A 20,689-nucleotide genomic window follows, 5' to 3' on the forward strand; every position below is an offset into this window, starting at 1 on the left:
GCACCACGGCCGGCCGTGCGTGGTAGTAAGAATTCCGGGTGCTGCCTGGACAGTTGCCCATTGGGGACATACTTTTGCTTTTCCCTCTCATTGAAAATCCCGAGGCATAGGGCCATGGAAATGGTTTGGTAGTGAGAAAGGCTTGCGAGTCTCTCCATGCGATGGTGTTTGTATTGATCTTCACGGTTAGTTTGTGTTACTTAATGAATGATCTTTAAAGAGTCTAGGTTAGTACCTGCTACGTACGCAGCATCGCACACATGCTTCTGCGCATCATCATCGTTAGAAAATACAGAACCACGACACGTGCTTCATAACTGTACAGGAGTGATTTCACGGACCATCCTGTTTCGTGTTCTAGTGTTTGCAAAACCCACCAATTTTGCCCTTATGGAATGTAGAAATGTTCCATGGGACTACTAGGGTGGCATAGGCAGGACGTCCAGCAGAAACATGCCCACTTGGGCTGTGAGAACAGCATAGACTGCCACCATCCCCTCTAGATGCAGGGCTTATAAAGAACATTCTGAGGAAGGATCCTTGCATGGTGCCTGGCACGTAGGAAGTACCTACTATATGTTAACAGACTAACTTCCTGATTATCCCTTCCCATAGAAGCATGGCCCTTGGAAGCCTGAGCCCCAGGCTCCACCAAGGAACTCTGCCCTCGGGGCCCAAGAGCGCCCCTGCTCACAGCCACCCTGGGCTTCCTATCTGTAGGCTCCCACTCCTGGAGGAAGTGAATTTAGTTGCCCCCAAATAAGCAAAGGGATTGTGCCTTTCTCCTCTAATCCCTTCTCCTGCCTCCAATCTGGATGGTTATTGTTTCACTGCTCAGCTGGCTGTCTCTCCGCTCGATTGGCAGTTTGTGCTAATGCTCTCTTTCCAGATATTCTGTTTTACGGATAATGATCATGATAACAACAATTTCTCTCCCTCGTACGGTGCTTCACAGTTTTCAGATTGCTTCCTCCGCCATGTTCTTTTCCCTTGACACAACTGGGTGGGCAGGCGGGAATATGCCATCATCATTCCCATTTGACAGACCAGGGTACGGCACTCAGAGATGCTCGAATGACAGACAACGGAAGTGGCCATTGTGGCCATGGCGTAAGTAACAACTGAGGATACGGGGTCAAAGCAGCCTCGTCAGCCTTGAAGTGGTTAGAGGTAGGAGTCTAGAAGCGAGAATTTAAATAACCAAACAGTGTAGCACATACCCAGTAAGAACTCCATTAGTTGAATGAATGAAGGAATGAATAGTACTTTCTTCAGCTTCTTTCTGAGGATGTTACCTAGCTTATTATCAATCCTCTCACTTTGGGAAGAGGGACTACAACCTCCTAGAGCAGTGGTTCCCAAACAAAACACTTGTGAACTCGAGGACCTGTTCAATGGTGTCTGGAGACACTTTGGGTTGTCACTACTGGGGAGGAAGTGCTATTGGCATCCAGTGGTTAAAAACAGGTGATGCTGCTCCACATCCTACAACTCGTAGAACAGCCCCACACAACAAAGAACCTTCTAGCCCAAAATGTCTGGATGGCCCGAGTTGAGAAACTCTGCCCTGGGGAATAAACTTTTCCATATGTGCCCAATTTTGGGCAGAGAGAAAATCTTGGCATGAGCCCCCTTTTTTTGGTGTCTATGATTAGTGGGTACTGGAATTCTTAAGGGAAAGAGAGGAGCTTCAAGAATTGTATTTGGGTCAAAACCACACGCTGGCTCAGCTCAATATTTGTTTTCTCTCTACAAAATTGGCCAGCCCCTCCTGTGTGGATAATAAAGAAGCGATCAAATAAGTTCCAAGTGATGCTTTACAGGAAGATGCTCCCAAGAGTGGCCAAGTTAGATCTGACATATCGATAACTAATCTATCCAGATTTTGAGAATGGAGAGCCCTGTTGAGAGTTGGAAAGGTCAAGAAGGAACTGATTTTTTTTTTTTTAAGTGTGAAATGGTGAGAGCTCCATGGAATATCGGGGCTGGAGGAAGTCTTAGAGATTACAGAACACAGATCCTTTTCCACATGGGGAAACCAGAATTTCACAGAGTTTGCACTGATGATGGCAGACTGGGACCCAAACTCGAGATCCAGACTTGTTGAGGTACAATAATGCCCAAAAGTACACTTCCGTGTCATTGGAGTATACACAGGGCCAGCTCTGATGGAGCTATTGCTGACTCTCCGACAGGGAGGAATCTGAGAAGTGCTATCCCGTGAGATGTAGGTCCTTGGTACAATGTGGACAAAATAATGCTAACACTCATGCTGAAATTTTGCACATCATGTTGCCCTTTCTGAAACTTTTCACAAATGTTCTTTATCACATTCAGGTCTCAGAATATGATCTTTTTGTCTGTATTGCTTCTTTCCCTTTTCCAAATCATCCTTTGGTTAGCAGCCTATCCCTCCTGTAATCTTTCCCCCACTCACCCGCTCTCCATATGTTCACAAGTGCATACACACACATACACACACACACCATACAGAACACATCCCTCAATGTTGCATTTCATTTCTCTGCTTTGGACATGCTTCTGCAGGACAATAACCTGCATCATGTTGGATTTTGTGAAAACCAATAAACAACACCCTCCTTATTCCCCTATTGAATTTAGAATCAATTGAGAAATAAGGCACAGTTGTCACACAGATGGAAATACACACATAAACTTTATTGGTAAAATTTTCTAGAGAACATGGCTTAGGTCTACAGCCAAATGTGGCTCCCTAATAATTTCCCCCAGTTTTAAACTCATCCATCCATTCCTAGGCACAATCAGAAATGTAGGGGACAGTGAGTGAGATGACGGAAAGAATGGGGCCCTCACACTTTCTCTTTCTGTGGATTGGTAATGTTTTCCTTCTTGGGACCAAAATATTTCAGAGCTGACATCAAAATATACAGTCTGTCTCCTGTTAGACTTTGGGCAACTTGGGTGCGGGAACACCGTATGGTCTGTCTTTGTTTTCCCAATTCCAAATTAGGTGCCTGGTACATAGCAGGTCTGTTAAATGAATGATGTTAGACATTCTTCATGCCTCTTTCGTCTGCCTCATTTCATCCATTTCAAACATAAGTTCAGCGCTGCTGATTCCTCCCCCAGCCCCAGCCAGGCTCACCCCAAATGTTATACTAACCAACTTCACAACATCCCCGTGAGGCAGTATTACTCCTTCTTTTACAGAGGAGGGGGACGGAACTCAGAGCTGTTTAGTAACCTGTGTATTGATCACATCAGCCAACAAACAATGATAAAGTCAGGGTCGGCGTGTTGGCCTCCGTAGTCTACATGTGCTGTGGGGCTTCTCATTCACTGCTCAGAGCTCACCTTTCTGCACTCTTTTTCAAATCCTAAGCCTGTTCCAACAGAATAGACTTAATTCTGAATCCAGTAAGTTTGTAGGCTTCAGAGTTTGCTGGATTTTGGGGTGCTTCGGTGGCCCAGTCAGGTAAATGTCTGACTTCAGACTCAGGTCATGATCTCGCGGTTCGTTGAGTTCAAGCCCCACATTGGGCTCTGTAGTGACAGCTCAGAGCCTGGAGCCTGCTTTGGAGTCTGTGTCTCCTATCTCTCTCCCCTTCCCCCCACTCACGCTCTCTCTCTCTCTCTCTCTCTCTCTCTCTCTCAAATATAAATAAATATTAAAAATTAATGGGGCGCCTGGGTGGCTCAGTTGGTTGAGCATCCGACTTCGGCTCAGGTCATGATCTCACAGTTTGTGGGTTCAAGCCCCACATCGGGCACTGTGCTGACAGTTCAGAGCTGGAGGCTGCTTCAAATTCTGGATCTCCCTCGCTCTCTGCCCCTGCCCCACTTGCATGCTGTCTCTCACTCCCTCAAAAATAAATAAAATTAAAAAACATTTTTTAATTATATAAAAAAATTTAACTAAAGAAAAAGGGTTGGATTTAGTGGTCCATCATCCATTAGACTCTCTCCTGCTAACACATCAAGGAATATCTTTACTCAGAGACCACTGAGCTCTGTGTGGTCCCCCAGCCTAAGCCCATCTTCCCATCTTTCAAAGTCTTCACCCATCTAAGGCCCACCTTCAGGTCAGTCAGGAAGCTTGTCCTAAAAAAAAAAAAACAAAATTAGCCCTGTTGGACAACTGTGTCTCAAGGACATATTCCTTTTCAATCAGTGTGTTCTACCTACCTGGTCAAGACCTCTTAGCCCTATCCCAGCAGATCCATGAGTTTGCCAAGATCTTAACCTCTATTTCTCGCTGCTTCCGATGTTGCCCTCGAGTCGAGCTCTGGTCCACAGCGTCCCCAAACCAGTATCTGCCTACTCTCAGGGGCAAGGCTCAAGTGAGACCCCACCCCACTCTTTTCTTTTTCTTCCATCAGCTCTTAGCACCCAGGGGCAGAGCAACGTTTTGAAGCTAGGACCCATCCTTTGTGAGGCAGATGAGGTTAAGTAGATTGCACTAATTATGCCGATTTTTGTAGATGAACACCCATAGATCTAAGGAGGCTCAGAGGCCTGCCTGAGGTCTCACAGGCCTGATGATCTGCAAAGGACATGAGGGCTCAGAAGACATTGGTCATTGTATCTTTGCATACCCAATTCTGTCTCTTCACTATATAGCCAGACTCTCCCTCCCAGCCTCTATGAGCCCCCTCTTGCCCCTTCAATCAGGAAGACATAAAATGAGAGGAAAGATAGAATAGAGAAAAGACAAAAATCTTTTACAATTCAGCATAGCTCTAATCCAACATGACAAGGCCAAGTCCATCTTTTCATGGTGCCAATTACTTAAAGGGCATTGATGCCATGGCACCATTAAAGTAATAGCAAAGACGGATTGTAGGACATTGCGGATCAATGTGCTAAGTGTTGTTCAACTTGTTCAATGAAATAAAGCATTGGATCATTAACCTTACCAATGTCAATGTGTTGTCACTATCAAATTCAGCTAAATGAATGTCCATGGCCCTCATTAAAGAGTGCACTTTGAGGCAACTAATGTATTAATACCTTATTGGCAGATAATAAAAGGAGAGGCTGTTCGGGGCAGGGCAAAGAATGTGGTCAGAAGCTTAGAATATTTGATGGAGAGGAGAATAGTGATGGATACAAATGCAGAGATGTGGACTGGGTCAGTGATTGAGAGGGAGGTGGAAGGATGAAGAAAGGAAGTCACGGAGCTATATGAACACTTGTCTCCTTGACAGGCAGGGCTGCAATATACAGAAATTGATGGTGGACGGGAGAGGAAAACTGTAACTTTCCATTTTATTTTCTTTGGGGATATCTGTCTAGTTTCCAAGGGGTTAACTCATCATTTTTGACCTTGATCCAGCTCAGAACTTCAAAGAAATGAGAAAGTGCTCGGAGAGAAAGCCGTGAGTAGGTGCCGTGTGCACCAGACGGCCGGCCGAAAAAAACACCTGCTCCTTCCTCTTGCCACCCTGCCCCAACCTATGGAGGAATCTTAACTCATGGGCCAAGGCTGGCTTCCTGGAGTGGAGGCAAGGCAAAGGATTCGAATTCAAGAGACCCGAGTTTTGCTTCTAGTTCTGCTGCCATGGGCAAGAATTCCAATTCCTGAATTCAGCTATGGTAGATAACTGCGTCTCAGACATACGCCCTCCAGACTACTGTCATTTGCCTATTTGGTGAGGACTTCATTGCTGATTCCTGGATCTCAGTTTCCTCATTGGTAAAACAAGGGAGGACTAAGAGAGGACTATCGACAGGGTTTTGTAGAGTCTTGAGCACCTGCGGGGCGATGAGGAGAACACTGAAGGAGAACAAATGCAGGGAACAACAGGGATCTGATCCCTTCCCTTCATTTATCCAGAGCAGCTCGATTTGCATATATGTGTATTAGGCTTCCGCATAATATTTCATTGGAAAAATGGACCCCATTGCCAAACAAGGCAAGACAAACAAGCAAACAAACAAATGTGGAACAAAAACCTTGGACCATGGAATCCCTAATATTTAATAATTTTTAACACCAAAATGTACCAGTTGAAAAGCGATCAGTGCAGTTCCTCACTTGGTCTTTGTATCTAGCAACTGTCAATCAGAGAGATTTTTTTCCCCCAACAAGTGCTCTGATTATCTTGGTACCATGTAATAACGTCGTTGCATCTCTACTGTCGGTAGATGCGTTAATGCCTCAGGACTGATAACGCTCCTGGAGTTGGGTGAGAGCATTTGAAAGGGGGCCAAGAACAGTGGATAGAGAGGAAATGAGTTCTCTGGGTTGGGGGAGAGGATGCGGCTAATAATGGATAAGGAGGAGGAGATACTGACACGGAGAGAGGAGGTGGGGGGTGGTATTGGGCAACCATCATGGTGACAGCCAAATGGGATTTTGATTGTCTAGTAGTTTCTGAGAACTGTTTGTCCAGCTGCTCCAAGTTCTGCATTAGTGGCTGAAGCTGGGTGATTTTTTTGTCTCCATAATGCATACTAAATGTCTCATCTATCATAAGTTTCTGCTGGGGGTGGCTGAGTTTTACTCTTCCTCATTCTCCAAATGGCCTGCAAATGTTTCCCAGAATTCTTAAAAGTTATGCGTGATGACTTTTACACTTTATACAATATGAAAGTTTACATTTTCGTTTTTTAATTTTTTTTTTTTTGATTTGTTTTTGAAGGAGAGAGAGAGACAGAGCCTGAGCGGGGGAGGAGCAGAGAGAGAGGGAGACACAGAATTCGAAGCAAGCTCCAGGCTCTGAGCTGTCAGCACAGAGCCCATCACGGGGCTCTAACCCACGAACCACAAGATCATGACCTGAGCTGAAGTCGGACGCTCAACCGACTGAGCCACCCAGGCGCCCCTGCATTTTCGTTTTTTAAGCACAGCTCTGCAAAGAATCCTCCAGTTGGGTCAACATTGCTGATAGCTACTCTGGAGTCCTCTCATTGGTTACTTGTCCTCTTGTGGAGATTTCCAAGTCAATCCCCAAAAGAAATGCTTGCACAGAAATCACACAAATTAATTCTATGGACTTTAAAAAAAAAGACTTCTAGTTATATTCATATATTTTCTTAGGAAGTAAAGTGAGTGTCCCTTGGGTCAGGAATGATTTATTTTATTTTATTTTATTTTATTTTATTTTATTTTATTTTATTTTTTAATGTTTATTTATTTTTTGAGAGAGAGAGGAGGAAGGCAGAGAGAGAGGGAGACACGAATCCGAAACAGGCTCCAGGCTCTGAGCTGTCGGTGTAGAACCCATCGTGGGGCTTGAACTCACAAACCGTGAGATCATGACCTGCGCCGAAGTCGGATGCTTAACTGACTGAGCCATGCAGGCGTCCCAGGAATGATTATTTTAAAGAAGCTTCTTTCACCTGACTGTGTATTCATTGGAGATAAGAGCCATTATCTCTATTTATTTTATTTTATTGTTCTGTTAGTGTTATTGTTGCTGTTACTTGTCTCCACCAAAGTTGTCTCATGGTATGAATTTCTTGGGGAAGTTGGAAAAAAAAATACATATTCTTGGACCCCTGCCCTAGATTACTTACATCAGTAGATACAGCATGGTGGCTCGAGAATTTGTAAATAAAAATATGACGGAGTATTGCAAGGATTGCTGTCATCACAGAAGTTTGGGAGATGCTGGTCGGTGTAACTGAGTGCCCGGCCAGTGACTGGCACCCAAAGGTCCTCAGCAAATGTTTGCAAAGAATAAAGGACATTCAGGAGGCAGGATTAATGATGCAGGCCTGGCCTAATGAGGAAGAGAGGGACGCGTGTGAAAATCTCGCACTATTGTCTGTTTTCTGAGAGTCCAGCCCTGGGTTAGAGACTAATTGTGTTTCAGAATCTCACCCCCCCCCAACCCCCATCTTCATCCTTAAACTAGCCTCATGGGGTCTGGATCTGGAATCAGCAGATGGTCAGTTGATTCAGCAGGCAGAAATTTAGACCCTCCCTTGCCCCCAAAATAGTGCTCTCCACAGAAACAGGCTGGAGATTCCAAGTAAGCCTCCAAATCGCTCTAGGCTGTCATCGGCATCTATGTTCCCCCTGCCTTCGGCTCCCTTTCTGCTTCTCTGTACAAATGGAGTCACGTTCTTGTCCTCCCTCGACCCACGTGGATTTCACCCCGATAAGCATTTCTGCTTCACAAAGGAGCAAGGTTGTCTAATGTTGTGCTGTGCTTGCCTTTTAGGAACACCCTCTCGTAGTGACTTCCCTTCACGCGCTTGTTTATTTGTCCAGGATTGTTGACAGATTATCTGGCTTGAGCTTTTCTACAAATCTGCCCCCTTGCCCTGTCATGGCTCTCTGAATCTATAGGATTTTACAAAATTTGGTGATATATCTGAGTGAGCACTGTGTACTGGGCGAGGGGCTGGGGATCCGAGGGGGAACCGCATGCACCCTTCTTAGCTTAGAATTTAGGGAGAAATATAAGACCAGAAAACTGGCATTGGTCAAACAATGGAAAGGTCACTGGTTTAAGAGTAAGCACTGAATGCGACAGGAGGTCACAGGAGGGACCTGACCTTAACCCTGAGTGTATCACGGAAGGCCTCTTGCAGGAAGTGCTCCATGATTTACATCTTGAAGACTCCAGCCAACCAAAGAAGGACGATGGATCGGAATTCTAGGAAGAGGGAGCAGTGTGCATAAAAGCGAATATTCTGGTAATTAGATTCCTTGGATTATGATTTGACTACCCCGGTCTTGGGCTATATCACATTGAGGGAAAACACTTCTGAGATCAGGAGTCAGTAACCTGTATTTCAGTAATTTTTTCTCTTTTCAATTAATTGTAGGACCCTGGAAAAGTCACTTGTTTTTTTTTTTTTTTTTAGTGTCTCAGGATTATCTCTGTAGGGGGTTTGGAGAAAATAATCTTTAAAGGCTCTTCTGGTGATTCTACCATGAACCCTCCCATAGTACATGCTCTGGCACTTAGCATGACAAATCATTTTATTCTCTGTGTTATATGGGCATGTGTGCGCACTTGTGGGGACACACAGGCACTCATGTATGTATGGGTTGGTAAAGCCTATCTATGTATAGCTGCCTTTGTCGTGGAATTGAAATATACATCAGGGAGACAACACATCTATTTTTTATTAGAACATAATACAGTACATAACACACACACGTGCGCGCGCACACACACACACACACACGCATTCTTTTTTGAGTAGACCGCCCAAGACGGATAAGGGGAGTGGAGGGTGGGTGAAAGAGAGCAGAACACGGGGCTGTCACAGCCTCTGGCTTAAAAATGGCTTGAGCTGCAATTAAAAAAGGCAGAGGCCAAAGGTGACTCCCTGGCATTTCACTCAGGGTGGATAATTTTAGAGGGTGATGTGTCTCAGCTTGTTGAGATATTCTGAGAGACTTTCAACAGCTTAAGTCTGGCCAGCCTGAAATAAAAATCAAAGAGGCCGACACATTCAAAGACACTAGAGAGAAACAGCACTGTGGCAGACGCTAAATGGAAGAAAAACTCAGTTTGACTGACGCTGCTCCTGGATCCTGATTTCTTGATTAGCAGTAGCGATGGGATAATTTTTAAATTATTAATTATTTTCAGAGAGCATACATGATATCAGGTAGTCTTAGGCAGTTCTGTCGCTGGGAAGGTTAAATACTCTCTGTACTTGATAATTACCTAATCATCATGACTCTTTTACATTAATTCTGCCCCAGAATTCATTACGACTGGGTTGGGTTATTAAAGCTTGTGTGGAAGGAAAGGAAGCACCCCGTTGTTTGCGCTGATTTTGCGGTGAATAAAATACCCTCGTATACCGAGCTTATCCAGAACAGTCTGGAATAGATTCTCCTGCCAGTTAGTTAAATGTGCTCCCAGATTCACCTTTGTGTATCCACCAGCAAGCAGTGCAAAAGGAAATGCAAATGAGACCCTACCTAGGGAAATCGGAGGCCAGGGGGGGACCACCTGCTGGAGAGGAAGGTGAAAGCAATTAAAGAAGGGATCACCTCTCTCCAGAACCTCAGAGGCGCTTCTGAAGAAGCTGCTGTTTCCCCCTGGAACCCTCTTCATGGGCCACCGCTGGCAGCCTCTCAAGTGAACACATCCGTTAGCTTTGTCCTTTTGGCAAAACTGTTTGCTGAATCAATGTCAGCGCAGCCGAGGGAGGCCAGAAACCCCTCACACAGCCTTGGCCAAGACAAGAATTCATGGGAACCGCAAAGGGGGACAAATAAAACGCAGTCACAAAGGTAAGCGTGGCTTTTAGAAAAAGTTTTTAGAAAACTGCCCTTGGCCGAGATTACGATGAATGATAACCAACACTGTGGGTAAGGGAGGGGGGCCAGGGGAGTTGACACAGGGCTAGGAGCTAGGAAAATTGGCGTAAGCTTTCTGGAGGACAGTTTGGCAAAATGTATTCATGACCTTGACAAGATGCGTATCTTTTTTTTTTTTTTTAATTTTTTTTTTTTTCAACGTTTATTTATTTTTGGGACAGAGAGAGACAGAGCATGAACGGGCAAGGGGCAGAGAGAGAGGGAGACACAGAATCGGAAACAGGCTCCAGGCTCTGAGCCATCAGCCCAGAGCCCGACGCGGGGCTCGAACTCACAGACCGTGAGATCGTGACCTGGTTGAAGTCGGACGCTTAACCGACTGCGCCACCCAGGCGCCCCAAGATGCGTATCTTTTGACTGTATGTTTCTACCTTTGGAAATGCATAAAGATATATGTCTAAAATTTTAAAATATTAGTAATAGACCTATATGTTGAACTATGGAGGATTGACTAGGGTAAGCGTGGTTTGTTGATATACTATGATACTTTGCACTAAAAAAAATCAAACTGTATACTAGTTATTGATATTGGAAAATGACCCTGGCTCTATCTTTAAATTTTTTTTATTTAATTTTTTTTAATGTTTATTTATTTTTGACAGAGAGAGAGAGACAGAGCATGAGCGGGGGAGGGGCAGAGAGAGAGGGAGACACAGAATCGGAAGCGGGCTCCAGGCTCCGAGCTGCCAGCCCAGAGCCCAACGCGGGGCTCGAACCCACGAACCTCGAGATCATGACCTGAACCGAAGTCAGATGCTTAACCGACTGAGCCACCCAGGCCCCCAGAATTTTTCATTTCAGAATGCACATATAAATGCACTACAAGAGTATAGGAACACTTAAGCCACGATGTTACTGGGTGATTTTTGTTCCTTCGAGTTTTTTCTTTTCTCAAGGGGTGGCTGAGGCTTGTGCAATCAGTACACATCACCCTTTTCATTAGAAAATACACAACAGACTTTCCGTCTGTCTTTTCAGGTTTTAAGCTTACGATGTCCACCAAATGCCTAAGTAATCTCCTGGAACGGTTGTAAGAGTTAAACATAATCTAAATTGTTTGGAAAATATCCAGGTTCTTTGAATGACAGCAGTACGAGGGTCCTGACGACTGTGCGCAGGGCCTGTTTCAGCAGTGGGTCAAAAGTGGTTCAAGGGCTTTCACGGAAAATGTACTCAGAAATTATTAGAGCCCACTGGGGGGGGGGCCACAACAGGGGAGCGGGCCTGGAAAAGCTGTTAGGGAACCGAGGTTCTCGTCCTTACGCGGTCTGAACGGGGCTGAGTTTCTTCTGCCACGTGAAAATTGGGACCACGTGACTTCCCAGATTTCCCCAGATGTAAAATTTTAGGGTGCTATGGTTTAAGTCTCTACTGAGAGTTGCTGCCCAGTGAGTGGAAAAGTCCACTTCTCCTCCCATTGATGAGATATTGTGTGGCAAGATCGAATTCTTCCAAGAAAGAAATCGTTCCGCTGTGTCTTTTGAACTCAGACATGATTTCCTTTCACGCATAGAATCCAGAACTGAATGCACACAGTTTCCGTTCCCGGAACCGACTCCTATACTCTCCCCTTATTTTGGTTTGCACGTAGAGATTACATTTTTTTTTTTTCAACATTTATTTATCTTTGGGACAGAGAGAGATAGAGCATGAACGGGGGAGGGGCAGGGAGAGAGGGAGACACAGAATCGGAAACAGGCTCCAGGCTCCGAGCCATCGGCCCAGAGCCCGACGCGGGGCTCGAACTCACGGACCGCGAGATCGTGACCTGAGCTGAAGTCGGACGCTCAACCGACTGCGCCACCCAGGCGCCCCGAGAGATTACATTTAAGTATAAAACAAACTTGGAATATTTTTTAGTTCTTTCGAATAGTAAATCAACGCTGTCTCCGAATGGAATCACGGCCTCCCTTGTGATTATAGCGGCCACTCTAAGTGTCCTCCCCAAACCCGCGTTTTCTGGAATGGTCGTGTGAGGACGTGATGTTGGAATTGCTGTCGCCATCGCAGACCGTGGACAATCTGTAGGGAGAAATGCCACTATGCCGGAAAAATGGGAAAAGAAGTGAATCTGGAACCTTAAGTCTCTAAACTAATCCTGGAAATGCCTGCCTCTGGGCTTCTTGTTATATGGAGTAACAACACCTTTGTTTTTTCCGTTCATTTTCCTATTATTTGAAGCCTGAAGCATTTTAATTGACCTCTACCTTTGTAACTACTTCTGGCCTGCATAGGGAAAATAGGGCCCAAACATGCTAAAAGGTTGCATGGTAAGAAAGCTACCAGGAGTCAAAACCTACATTAGAGCTGCAGTTTTTCAACCGTGGTCGGTGAATAGGCAAATAAAAAAATCCAGAGAGAGATCCCGATGTATGTGGGAATTGAATGCAAAGGGAACCTAATAATATAATCATAAAAGGGTATACCCTCTGAAACTATACCGCCTAGATTTGCATCCTGGCCCTACCAGTTATTAGCTCTGCAAACACAGGAAAGTCACTTAACTTTTCTAAGCTTTAGTCACCTCATGATATAACACAAAAAATATCCATGTCACAGCGTCATCGTGAGGGTTAAATAAGATAATACATGTGGGGGTCTTAATACATCGTAGAAAACGCCAAACTGTTCGGGGGCCTGGTGTGTCATAGAAGGTGTATTGGCACCACTTACTATTTCAAAATCCTCGTCGGGCACCTCTTAATCCAGACCCACAGGGTCCATAGTAGCCGCTAGCCACATGGCGTTAGGTATATTTAAATCTGAATTAATTAAAACCCCAAACTGCCAATTTAGTTTCTCCATTTCGCGAGCCACATTTTAAGAGTTCACCATTTGAAGCCAGGGGCTGCTACCATTTTGGGGAGCGTAGATATGGACCTTTTCTCTCACTGCAGGAAGTTCTGTTAGCACTGTTCAAGAGCTTTCGGCAACAACCAATTGCACGAATCGCAAGCTTTGAGCAGCTTCATGCACTTTGAGTCAGAGAGCACTTTGGTCTCAGGCCCCACCGCTAAACCCTCATTTTCTGCTGTGGGACGTTGCGGTGAAATGTGGAACAATGCAGGTGAAGATGGGTTCTGCGCTCCTACGTGCGCAGCCTGGAAATGTAGGACGTTAATGTCCAGAGGGCCAACCTTGACCAGAGACAAATGGGAATCAGGGGATAAATGCTTCTCCCCTGCATTCCCAGTGTATTTAGCAAAATTCCCAGAATACTTGGTAAATTACTCAGAAGGTCCAGGGGGATTAGGCAACAGTTGCCTGGAGGGAATAGCTGACTCAAAAGCATATTCATGTGTTGACTTTTGCTCCTGTCGGGTCTCAGTCCCCACTTACGAATTACTGTCTCATGGGACCACGTTTCTAAGTGCACGAAGCTTTTGTTTCAGGTTCTTCATTCAGGGAACCAAAGCGAAAACAGAAAGTATACAATAAAATGTTAGCTAATATTGTTATTGCTAACCGGTAAGAGAAAGGACAGAATAATTGCTAAGCGGTATTTAAATATCAGCAGACCATTTTGGAAAAGAAGATAAATTTACATCAAACACATACGAGTTCCATATGGATTAAAAATGTGAATGCCACCCCCCCCACCAAAATGACAAAGTAATAGAAGAAATTATCAGAATGCTTTTCATAATCTTGGCCTATCAAAAGCCTTCTAAACAGAGATTTCCAATAAATAAGAAAAATTATAGATGGGGCAAGTCAATTAAATTTTTATAGTTTGTATAGGGCAAGAGATACTATAAACAAAATGAAAACAAAAACATAAGAAAAGAAGTTAATTGTATTATAGTCAACTGAATAATTTTCCCAATAGAAAGTTGCCTTCTGAAAATTTATAAGCCAATAAGAAAACAAACAAACAAACAGCAAGAACCCAGCACATTATGCTGCCACATTATGTGTGTTCTATAAATATTTGTTGGTTGAATATACAACCCCATGGAATAATGAACAAAACATAAAAATATTCACCGGATAAAAAAAATCAAATGGCTTATAAACATACTAGGTTCAGTTTTATTAGAAATTGGAGAAATACCTACTACACGAGACACATTTTCTGTTTACCCATCAGACTGGCAGAAATATAAAGGATTGATGATAGCCAGTGTTCATCAAGATGTGAGGAGAAAAGGCACCGCCATATACTGTTGGTGGGTATAAAAATGATATAATCTTATGCAGAGCAGTTTTACAATGTCCATCAAAATTTAAGATGCACGTATCCTTTGACCCAGAAATTTTACTTCTAGGAACCCATCCTAAAAAAAAAAATACAAGCGTGCAAGAATATGTGGGCTATGATGCAAGTATTTTGATTGCAACACTGTTCGTTATATCAGAAAATTGAGGATGACCTTATATCCATCATTTGGGGCATGGTAAATTATAGCGCGCGCACACACACACACACACACACACACACACACACACACAATCTGGGATATCAGGTAGCCATTAAGAAAACAAAGTGGATCCAGATTTAACGCCCATTGTTATGGGTTGAATTGTATACCCCCCAGAAGATATGTTAAAATCCTAACCCTTAGTAGTTTCCTTATTTGGAAAGAGTTTTACAGACGCAAACAAGTTAAAATGAGATCTTTAAGGGTGGGCCCTAATCCAATATGACTGGTGTCCTTAGGAAAAGAGGAAATTTAGATACAGAGACAGATAGGCATGGAGGAAAGGTAATGCGAAAATGTGCAGGGAGAAGATGGCCATATGAGTGGAGTAACGTGTCTACAAGCCAAGGGATGTCACGAATTGTTAACAGACACCACAAACTAAAAGAGACATCAGTGGGGCGCCTGGGTGGCTCAGTCGGTTGAGCGTCCGACTTGTTGGGTGAAGCCATTATGGGAATGACGTGCTTTTTGCTTCACAAATCCTTACTTCATTTATTCCCCCAATGGACACGTATTACTTTTGCAATACCCTCCCGTCCAAAAATTCAAGTACGTTGTACAACCAGGAGCTTTTTCTACAGGTGGAGGAAAAAGAAGCAAGAAATGGAGGAAGAGGGGAGGAATCTGACACAGGGGGTGAAATACGGGTGCCAATGGCTGCCCACTCGAGTCTCTGAAACTTTTCAGGGACAGGACCAGTTCCTAATTGATAAAACAAGCCAGTGACCCAATCCTTAATGCCTTGGAGCGCAAAGAAGAAGAAATCAAATCTTGGCATGAGGGGAGGAGACACCCTCTTCTTTTCCCTGGAGGTGGGAGCCCCCTTCCTTGGAAGCTTCTGGCTGGCAGTTTCCACCCTCCCCTCAACTCTACACTGAGCCCAGCTGTGAGAATGCAGTTCAAGTGTCAGACTGAGCACTATTTTAAAGCGTGTTCCCAGGCTTATTTCTGAATATCTAGTAACCACCGGCAGGGCTTGGTGCTATGGGTGGTGACCACGAAGTCACATGAAACCCCATCTCATCCTTCCAGCTTCTTTCCTCGGCTCTAAGGGGCCTCTTGGGGAAGGGGGGAGGGTACCATGCAGTATGGAGCTGGCAGAGGGTGAGGAGAGGGGCATCAGGCAGGAAGAGATACGGGAGTTTCTGGTGACAGACGGAAAGGGGAGCACAATCAGTGGGACCAGAGGAGCAAATCTATAAAATCAACCAAACTTTTCTCAGGTGTCTGGGCCACTCTGTTGGGGCCCCTGCTCCTCTCTCTGCTCCTGGTTTCCTGTCCCCATGCTTCAGGAGACTTAGTGACTTCCTGTTTTCTTCCCACTTCCTTTCAAACCAACACAGGGTTTGATCTCACCAAGACAGTGAGATAAGTACCCTTTCCCTTCTGCAGCCGCAAGGACTGGAATTAATTTTTACATGTTGACGAAATAAATCTCTCAAGGAGTGAAGGAGGATTTTAAGTGGCTATAAGGGTCTCCCAGCAAGCAGTCTCTAACACAATATATCTAGCCCACATGTGGTGATGATGACGAAAAAAACCTAGGTAACTTTGCACACACACACACACACACACACACACACACACACACACTCAATCCTTTCCGCAACCTGCTGAAGCAAATTATATTTGCTTCCCCATTTTACACAGGGGGAGACTGAGTCAGAAAAGTTAAATAGCTTGTCAAGGTGTGACAGAATTCGGGTTTGAACCCAGATGGTTGGGCCATGGGTCTCGGCACTTGGCAACCTCTTACACTGCTTCTCAGTGTTCAAGTTATGTGTGTCTGGACCACTGACCTCCCGAAATCATGAGTGAACCTCGCTGGTGGGTTTTCAAAGCCAAGTTATGGGATGTGAATCAGAGACACATTTGCGACAGAATCAAGTGATTCCCTGACCAGTTGGCCGGAGAATCCATGATGGAGATCTCATTAGACTGTTGAATATGCCTTTGTGATATGGTAGAGACATAACTTCCTGGAGGGTACAGAGAATCTCCACAGCAGGTGGGATTGGATTAGGTGTCTGGGGACTAGGAGCATCCTCTCTCTCCTTTGGCCAGGGCCATGCTGAACGTGACATCTAGGAAACCACTACTTTGCTCTACAGAGAATCAGCTCATCCACATACCCCCAACATCCCACTTATTCTCAAATTTGCCCTTCACGGGCTGGACAGGACAAAGCCTGTGACCTTCATCCCTGTTCCCAGGACCTACTGCCCTTGATGATTTCAGCTCATGGTCTCTGGTTATCATAGAGTTCTAAAGCATTTAATGCCTCCCAAAAGCTGATGGTTGGAAAACCATATCCACCATGCTGTTTTGCAAGTTAAATATTTTTACAATTTGCAATCCAATGGCAAGGAGATCGAACCGTGCAAGTTGCAAAGGAAAGCTGAACAAGGCGATTTGACTCCAAAAGCTGTTTGCCTGTATTAAGCTGTTCCATTGTCCTCTTACCTCCTTGCTCTCTTCTTGAATAGGACACTTTGGCTCTCCAGGCAGCCTGAATGAAGTTTATGGATGAGATTGATATTTAAGACTCTGGCAAAGCGTGACCTTCGGCTTCTCCATAAGCAGCAAGGACAAACTGCAGTGCTCAGGACCTGAGACTTAAATTCCCACCGTTGTTTCTCTCTAGTCCATTATGCATGAGAAACGCAACTGGCTCAGCCCTGGTCCCCCAAGGGTGCCTCAGAACCACAGACCCAGAGGGGCGCCTGGGTGACTCAGTTGGTTAAGCGTCTGACTTTTGATTTCGGCTCAGGTCGTGATCTCACGGTTCATGGGATCGAGCCCCGTGTTGGTTTCTTCACCGGCAGCATGGAGTCTGCTTCGGATTCTCTCTCTCCCTCTCTCCCTGCCCCTCCCCCACTCGTGTTCACTCTCTTAAAAAAAAAAAAACCAAGAAAGCAAAAAGAATCACAGACCCAGAGAATGTTGGAGATGGGCCTTAGCAATCACCTGGTGAGTCCAACCTCCTCATTTCACAGATAAGGGACCTTTCTTCAGGTGTGTGTGCCTTGCAGCCTTGGCTGCTCTTCTCTCTCTCTCGTTCTCTCCGGGAAGACACAGGGCGGCAAGGCTATGGGGTACTCGTGCAAGCTAGTGTTGCCAATTTGTGGGCAATATGGAAGTAGGACGTGTCAGCAGGTAAGGACAGAAATCGCAGACCCGGACACCAATGATGCTGAATGTGGACAAAATGTTTGCGACTACGTGAGTGAAGGGGAGCATGCTGCCCGAGAGCCATGTCCTCCAGAAGGTTCTTTATGAGGGCAGGAAAGGAGAATCTTTTGTTTGTCCTGCTCACCTCTTTCTTGTTTGGCCGAGGGATCCTGAAGTTCTTCCCAGCCCAACGAAGAAGCTACTGTCTGTCCAGTTCTCTGACTTGTCCCCACTAGCTGGGACCATGCTAATGACAGCTAACAGGTACTGATCACTTCACATGTGCTGGGAATCATTCTAAGGGCTTTGCATGCATACTCATGTAGTGAATGCTCGCAAATAGGTGTGACTATTAACCCCATTTTATGGATGAGGAAACTGAAACAAGGAGAGATTAAATAACTCATCCTATATCACACAGCAATGTCATCGAAGTCCTGAGGAGAGAGGAAGACTCCGGCAAGAAGAGAATCTGGGTTGGGGCTAAATGTCTCTAGGAAATGTGTGCTGGTGGTGAGTTGAAGTAAGTTTGACCAAGGGTCCCGCTGAGGCAGAATATTCCTGCATGAATATACATGCATACTCCAGTTGAGAGGCACTGCATTCTATTTTTTTAAGTTTATTTATTTTTGAGAGAGAGGGAACACACATGAAGGGGCAGAGAGAGACGGAGAGAGAATCCCCCAATGTAGGGCTCAAACCCGTGAACCGTGAGATCATGACCTGAGCCCAAATCAAGAGTTGGACAGTTGAGCTTAACCTACTCAACTTCCCAGGTGCCCCAAGAGACATTGCCTTCTAGATGAGATGTGGACTTTCAAGTCAGAGATAGGTTGCTAGAGATTCCAATTCTTGCTAGCTGTATGACTTTGGGCAAGTTATTTATTGTCTTGGAGGTTCCATTTTCACATCTGTGAAATAGGCTTAACAACGTTGGTGATGATTATGAGGGTGACAAAAATATGCACATTGCAGAGCTGTTGCTAAGGTAAAAATTATCACGTAGGGTCCGATGCTAGTGGGTATTTAGTCATGGTAACCCTGGCTAGCAGGCCACCCCCTTTGCCCGTGCCTCTTGTTTCCAGGTAGATGTATTTCCAGGGGCGTAACCCTCCTGGTTTTTCTCTTCCTCACTCACTCAGCACCTGAAGCACAAGAAAAGTTACATAACTTGCCCAAGTTCACCCAGCTAGGATTTCGACCCAGGCAATCCGGCTTCAGAGGCCACACACTTTGATGGTTCACCATGCTAGCTCCTCAGAAGACAAAGTACACATGATATCAACTCTGTTTTCTCTCTTTGGCACCAAGAAGGCTGAAACCAGCAGCTCTTTGGAAAAGGCAGCACGGAGAATTGGACTCAAATCTAATGACTCAAACCACTCTTTCTTTGATCTCATTTCCTATCCCTATTTCTTGTTAACTCTAGAAGCGGGAGGCTTGGGAGGCAGTATCTACTCATCCTTCGTTCCAGGATCCCTGGGATCCTCTTTTTATACTCATTCTCCTTGTGTGGCTATCAGTAGCTCCCCCCTTTCCCTCTCAAAATGCCTTCATCTGGAACTATATTATATGGTTGTTCTATGTGTAAGGCATGGGAGATGGTTGGGCAAGAGAGAGGCATGGGTCATAGGCAAGTTCACTGGCACATTTTTAGGGAAGAGAAAAATCTTTGACCACATTCTTTTTTTTGAGGGCTGAGTTGGCACCACAAGAAACTAAGACCACATGACTTCTTGGAATGTAGGCTTCTTGAGTTTTGCCTTGGCTGTATGATCTTTGTTCTGGCTTTGGAATGAGTCTCACTAATGGAGTCTGGAGGCCATCAGAGCCCTAAATGACAGCTTAACAACAGACATTCGCACCATGCCTCCTTCAACACGGCCAGGAGGAGGCCACAGGCAACCTGTTGCGGGTGACAGGGACAGGAAACCTGAAGCCAGGAATGACCTACGCTGCCTGGGTCCCGGAGTTAAATTTGCTGGCATAATTGCCAGATGTAATTTCCCTGCACCTCTTTCTGCTAAGTGCTCTTTAAGAGCAAAGCACTTAGTAAATTATAAGGAGGTACCAGCACAAAAGTGCTTACAAATAAGAATTATGGAATATCAGAAGCCAAGCGCTCACAACAGCAATTTTTTTTTTCCCCTTTAATCAGAAACAGAGTCAGAATCATACAGAAGGGGTGAAGTTTCCCAGGCAAGCGATCACATAAGCTGTTCATATATTTTAAGATCTAATCTATCATTTTAAAGATTATTTTATTATAGGGCAGTTTCATTAAAAAAAAAAAAAATACAGTCGGTGACACAGTATTCCGCTGGGTGCCCCAAGGGAAGCCAGATAAAGAGCAGTAATAGAACTAATGAGAATTAAGTTTATGGTATTAAGACACCAGGCTGAGAGAGCAGGGGGCACCAATTGGTGGATAGGGGAGTTCAACTAGCAACTGGCCCATGCCAGTTGTGCTGGGGTGCTGTTTCTACTGGTTTCCATTTCAGGAAAGGGAGTCAGTCACACCGTAGATGGCATCTGACCTCAGCCGCAATGATGGCGGAAAGAAACAAAGCCCAGACTTTCCGGAATCTTGGGCAATCCCACAGGAAGGCTTTGAGTTTCTTAGAAACAGAGCCTCAAGGAACCAGTCATCTATCAAAGTGATTGTGCTTCTGCCGGCTCCACATCAGTCACCTCCCAGGAGCAGATCATCAAGCACAATTGGGCACACATTTCTTTCTTTTTTTTTTTTCATGTCTTACCATCAGAGCTGGAATTTGTAGCATTGGGTTCATGAAAGGCTATGTTTTTGGGAAAA

The sequence above is a fragment of the Puma concolor genome, chromosome E4, assembly GCF_028749965.1.
Source record: "Puma concolor isolate L17-30 chromosome E4, mPumCon1.1.hap2, whole genome shotgun sequence".
Classification (NCBI taxonomy): Eukaryota; Metazoa; Chordata; class Mammalia; order Carnivora; family Felidae; genus Puma; species Puma concolor.